Source organism: Heloderma suspectum, chromosome 7, assembly GCF_057233095.1.
Source record: "Heloderma suspectum isolate Gila_16-S chromosome 7, 16-S_ref, whole genome shotgun sequence".
NCBI lineage: Eukaryota > Metazoa > Chordata > Lepidosauria > Squamata > Helodermatidae > Heloderma > Heloderma suspectum.
In genome coordinates, this window is record NC_139464.1 from 48,020,883 (window position 1) to 48,026,828 (window position 5,946).

A 5,946-nucleotide genomic window follows, 5' to 3' on the forward strand; every position below is an offset into this window, starting at 1 on the left:
AGATTACAGCCCTTAAACAGTACTGACTGGGACTGGCCATTCAGAATATCTAATGTTAAATAATCCTTGCTGGCTTCTTTACTGTCTGCTTGGGGCACAATTCAAAGAACTGCTTTTGACCCACAAAGACCTTCACAGGTAAGGACGAGAACACTCTTGCAACCAAATGGATGCTAGTTATTCTTATTAATAAAAAGGCACAAGTGTGTGATCTTGTGTTTGATACACTGTATATCACAGGCCAAAATTTCACACACCACGTAGCCTTGGCAGTTCCAACCAATGTGTAATGGTGTAAATAGACAAAATTAGTTTTCACTGTATACTGATTGCTTGCTTGAAACACAATAGCTCTTAAACATCCAAGATTTAACTGGAAAGTTTGATACCATTAGCACACTAATGGTCAATGCATAAAAGTATACATTTATGTAATTATATATCAAGACTTCAAAAGCTTAGGGTGAATAAAAGTAATTTAAAGCATTTACAAAAATTCAGCTTCATTAAGTGTCCCTTAAAAATAGCCTGGTTTATAATGATATCAGAATGTAATATTAATATATTAAGGAGTCTACAGTACTAATCTCTTAAAACTAAATCTAAGACTCTCCAAAATACATTGAATTAAAGCTGGCTTTTCAGTTTAAAGGGTATGGTGGAAGGAGAGAATTTACATCACTTTCATGGTAAAGCATTACAATACAATAGGCAATGTATTGTATTAATTACTTTTTAAAATATGCATATTCAGACCATCAAACGGCACCTTTGTTTTCAGTCTCATGGACAAATATGATTTGCTGAATAACGACCAATTCTTGCTTCTGGAAAAGTCTGAACTCTGCAAATCTTCAAGTATGCAATCTCGCTTACTCTCCTTATATCTCTTTAGATAAGAGAACAAACAAATATCCTTAAATTCACAATTGCTCTTCGAAGTACACATATATTCTGTAGCACAAAATACATTTGAGTTCCATGACCAGACATTTTTGGTTATGCCTCTGTATAGCATAAGGGCTATACAGCCCTTATGAATTAGAAAGATGGAAACTTGATTTAAACTTAATGATTTACAAATGGTCCTTCTCTTGATGGTTTTTCATCATAGTGACTTAAAAAACAATCCACAAAGTATACTATACAAATATGATTAACTGTACAAAAGCCTCACTATGGAAAGTATGAGATCTACACATGCAACTTCTAATTTTCTCTTCTGTAAAAAAGTTGTCTGGTGTATGTGTAGGAACTTTGTGCATAAGAAGACTTTATGAAGTGTTTTTAAAGGGTTTTTTGGTTGGGCAAGCCCCAACCAAACACTTAAGTGTTTTGTAATAACACATGTACCATGTGTCAAATTGTTCATCTCACAGTTCGCCAACTTTTTAAGAAACCCATATTCATCAAACTTTATTCAGCAAACAAATATTAAAATACATAATGCCAACTGACATTACATTCCCCATCAGCTCTTTAATTTACTATTTTACCCTGCACCCCAATATGAACTAATAGTTTTTATAATAATAAATACATAACCTTTCTAACTGAATGCAGGATGAGTTAATGCGCCACCATTTTAGAAGCTTTCCTGAAGAACAGTATCTAGAAATTCTGTCTGGCTGCCTATCTGCCTCAACCTTATTTAAATTTACATTTATCATTAAGGAGATGCTTTGACTGCAAGTAAATATTTAAGCCTCATAATGAGAGTCATATGATAAAGTATGTTATTGATAAACACAAAAGTGGAACGTTTAAAAAAATGTTATGTGGACCTCCATTTTGTCAGTAAGTAACACTTGCTGTTATCTAGAAATTTTTATGAAGGACGGGTAGGTAACATAGCGCACCCTCTAAATATTCTTACCTACAACTCCCATAAGCCCCAGCCAGCAGAGCGATGGTCAGGGTTTATGCAAGTTGTCTTCTAAAACGTCTCTAAGGCACCAGGTTGCCTACCCCTGGACTTTATCTTGCTAAGGATCCAAAACTCAGCTTAATGCTTGCATGCACACCCACTAACCAAATATACAAGATTTAAGTAACTAGACATAGTAAATTAAAGGTGTTTTGGAAAGCTACTTAAATATTTCATATGTAGTAAAGACTACTTAATAGTACAATTTCATTCCATTTCCACAAGGGTGCACACTGTAGCCACTTAATAGATCTCTGTTGACAATGAAGGGAACAAGAAATACAAAGCAGTAGGGAATAAGATCACAATAAACCCATTTAGGTAATCTGTTTACATCTGTGCAAGCCAATCAGCAGCCCTCTTTCACATGTCTTCTAGTTCTTGAAGAACAGCGTGGCTGTATAATTATTTTCTTACCTGCAGATAGGCTTATACTTATTTGGTTTTGGGAGCCCACACTTGTGCTATCAAATGTTTCTCAAAATGGAATTGCAATACATTTGTGTTTCTTAAATATCACATGACCAAGTTCGTAAAACAATTAAGGGCATTTCTGCATGACCGACACTTTAGATCAAATATAGGCAGTAGCATATATACTGCATATATGTATTCTGAATCTCTTCCAGTATGGACTACGACACTCCACTGTCCCACCGACTACAGGGATTTCAATGATGGTTGTGTTCAGATGCTGTTTGGCGTGATTTGATGCAACCAAACACACTCACACCTGAAACACCCTTACTGGCTACGTACCAAACTAAGAAACACCACTTGCTAGAATTCAATAGTTTTGTTTCAAGAAAAGGAAGTTATACAGTACAAGTCCAAATGATTGCTTTAGAAAAGGGAAGTATGCATGTGTATTAGTAAAAAAATAAATGTTTTCCTTCCATATTAAACCACATTAAAATGGTAAATATTTTATCACATTATTCCATAATATAAAGTCACTGCCACCAGAAAGGATTCTTCAAACCATTGCTTATTTTTTTCTTGGTAAGAAATCACATTAACAATGCTGTAATTCTCCATGCTTATTTGATAAAATATGTGTACCAGTGGATTTTTAAGTGATCCCCAAAAGGATCCTTGCCCTCCCAATTAGGCAGTTTTCCCTTCCCTTCCCTCCCCTTTGTTTTTCCCTAAGGAGAGATCACTGCTGCGTGGCAACAAAGGAAGGTATTAGCATAGCTGCTATGGATTAGCCTATAATCATAAACTCATGTGAGCAGCTCTTGAGTTGCTGAAAAGCTTAGCCAATCAGCCGCCAGTTCTTTGAGTTTTGCCTGGCAACAGGGGAGAGAAAGAGAGAGACTGAGAGAGGTTACTGGAACTCAGCAATATAAGCTAGAATCCAAAATGACTGTGCAAGTGGTTCTCTACATAATACAAGTACTCTAGAGCAGCATTTCTATTAGTCACAAACACACAAATATAACCTGTAAAAGAAGAAAATTACATAACCATACCATGTTCATTGTAAACCTGCTAGCAAAATCTGACTTGCATGTAGTGTTGTCTGCAAAGTAATTAACACCAGTCTTTGGCCATGGTTTCTTGTTCTAGATGAAGGGTCTCAGATTCCAGTCTTGCAACATACAGAATAAAGAACAGAACACTCCTTTTCTAGAACCTGGCTGGAACATTCCCAAATAGCCCATTAAAATTCAACTGCATGTGCAATTAACATTGAGTTTTTGTGTGAAGCGCCACATGGAGGAATGTATTATGCATGGACATCAGTGTTCTGGCTGAACAGGCAATTCTCATACTGGTATTTTATTTCATCAAATTTTGCATTAACTAATTTTTTTCCTCAAAAAACAAAAATATACATGTTTAAAATATGGTTTACTGGAGGTTTTAAAATTGTGTATAACCCTTTGTTCATTTTCTATAAATTAACTTACATGCTACATTTATGTTCCCTACTACAAGTTAACAAAAATTCAGAATGTATCTTTAACAGAAAAACAACATGCACATTGCTCACACAAAATGAATTAAACATATATTGAAAAATTTGTGTGTATGTTGCTTATTTTAGTTCCTCAGCATTTAATTAAGAAAACTGGGCTGTTTAAGGCTATTGTACATAGAACTTGTTTTGCTCCTTTATACAATGATCAACATTTAGAAATAGCATGAATGAGGAAAAATAATAATGAAACCATAGCACGCCTCCTCCCCCTAATCTTGAGACCTTGTAATTTCTGAAACATACCCAAGAGGGAGCCAGCTGTAACCACACTTAGTTTGCGTGATCGTCACACAGGAAAAATAAATCGGCAGCTTTGCTTCATTGTTATCAAGTCCTTTCCCAGTACAATTTTACCTTATCCGATTGGCTTGAGGAATCTGATACTCAACCACCAATCAGAAGTATGCACTCTTAGTTCTGCCCAGCAACAACAAAAAGATATAAATCACTACTAAACAAGAAATTAAACTGCTGAATATTTAGAAAACTTTAAAAGCATAATCCTTTATTGTTGTTTAATTGACTAAATTTAAGATAAAAGCTTCGATTGTTGCTTTAAACACATAGGTGTCAAGCTGTGCAGGGAGGCATGGAATTGGAGGTTTAACCTGTAACAGGTTCGCAAACGGTGAAACAAACAAGTAGCCTAACCCACATTTGAACTCACGCATTTCCTATATTGGCAAGATGTGCATGTTTCCAAGAAGAAGACAATTTGCACATCTCCGTTGAAGAGAGCTTCACTTCAGTCAATTAAAGGGGAAAAAGCATGGAGAACAAACAAGCCATACAAGTCATTTTCATTTCATGTTACCTCCAAATTCAGTAACATACAAAGCTGCTTTTGAACACCTCAAATATAAGTGCCTGCAGAAAGCTATCACAGGAACCAACAACTTAAACAATTGCAAGCTAGTCTACAACCTGCGCAAATTAATGGTGCCAGACAAATCAGAGGACTGTGATGGGTTATTGTTCAACTGTGGGGACTGCTTTTGTTAAGGTGCTTTTAGCTCACTGACCATTTTCAGTGTCCCTCCTTCTGTGGTTTGAATTGTAAAATATAAATACATTATGATCCCTCTCTCTCGCTCTCCCCCATGGCACAGGATCTGTGCCAGTATGCAATCCATGTCAGCATGTGCCTGCCCACATTTTTCAAATGTACTTTGACTACAGGCCCTGGACTATGGTGGAAATATTGCCCCTAGCGCAAGAAGCGAGTAATACCTCTTCTTGTCATGACAGTTAGGATTGCACTTGGAGTGGTCTCTCGTGTCCTGCCCCTACTGCTCACATCTCTTGTGTGTGCAAGGCAGGGAATGGGGGCGGCAATGGATTTTGTGCTTGCAAGAGAAAGATGTTTTTAATACAGCACACTAATCAAGAGTTAGATCATGCAAAAGCAGCAATGTGACACTGTTCCATTTCAAGTTAAAATTATGAAGCACCCCACAAAACAGCATGTGCAAAACTATCATTTTCACAGAAACACATGCATGCGGACATCAGCTCCTAGACCGGAGGCATTAAAAGCCATGGGTTTTAGAAATTTAATATGAAAAAAACTTTGATTTAGAGTTTCAGCACCTAATGAAGACATCCATTTTGAAGCAGCAAGTTAATATTTATTTGATACTTAAGGCTACACATTTAACATTACCAAGGATGGCAATGTGCCAATAGAAGAGGAAACCCTACTAGAGTCTGCATGCTTACACTTGTAACTGCTTTCTTTTGTACAATCCATGAACTTGTACTATAAGCTGAGATGATGAAAGTGTGACCTTTGTACCTATGTAATTGTATTTAATACCTCCTCTCACAACAGTCTGATGTCATCAAGAGCAACCCTCTGAGATCACTAATATAATTTGACAGAAATGCACCATAATCATAAAGAACTTTAAAATACAGAGATACAGCATTAAGAAACTAGCATTTATAAAGTACCATAAAGCACTAATAATTTAAATATTCTATTACAGAGACTTTAATGTTCATTATCAAAAAGGCCAATCTGAAAACCTAC

General features: G+C 36.1%; 1 protein-coding gene across 6 annotated transcripts in view; it reads right to left on the reverse strand.

The window, feature by feature from the left end:
* ATF7IP (activating transcription factor 7 interacting protein) overlaps positions 1-5,946 on the reverse strand; it is a 103,218-nt gene that overhangs the window by 56,327 nt on the left and 40,945 nt on the right. The window lies entirely within an intron of this gene.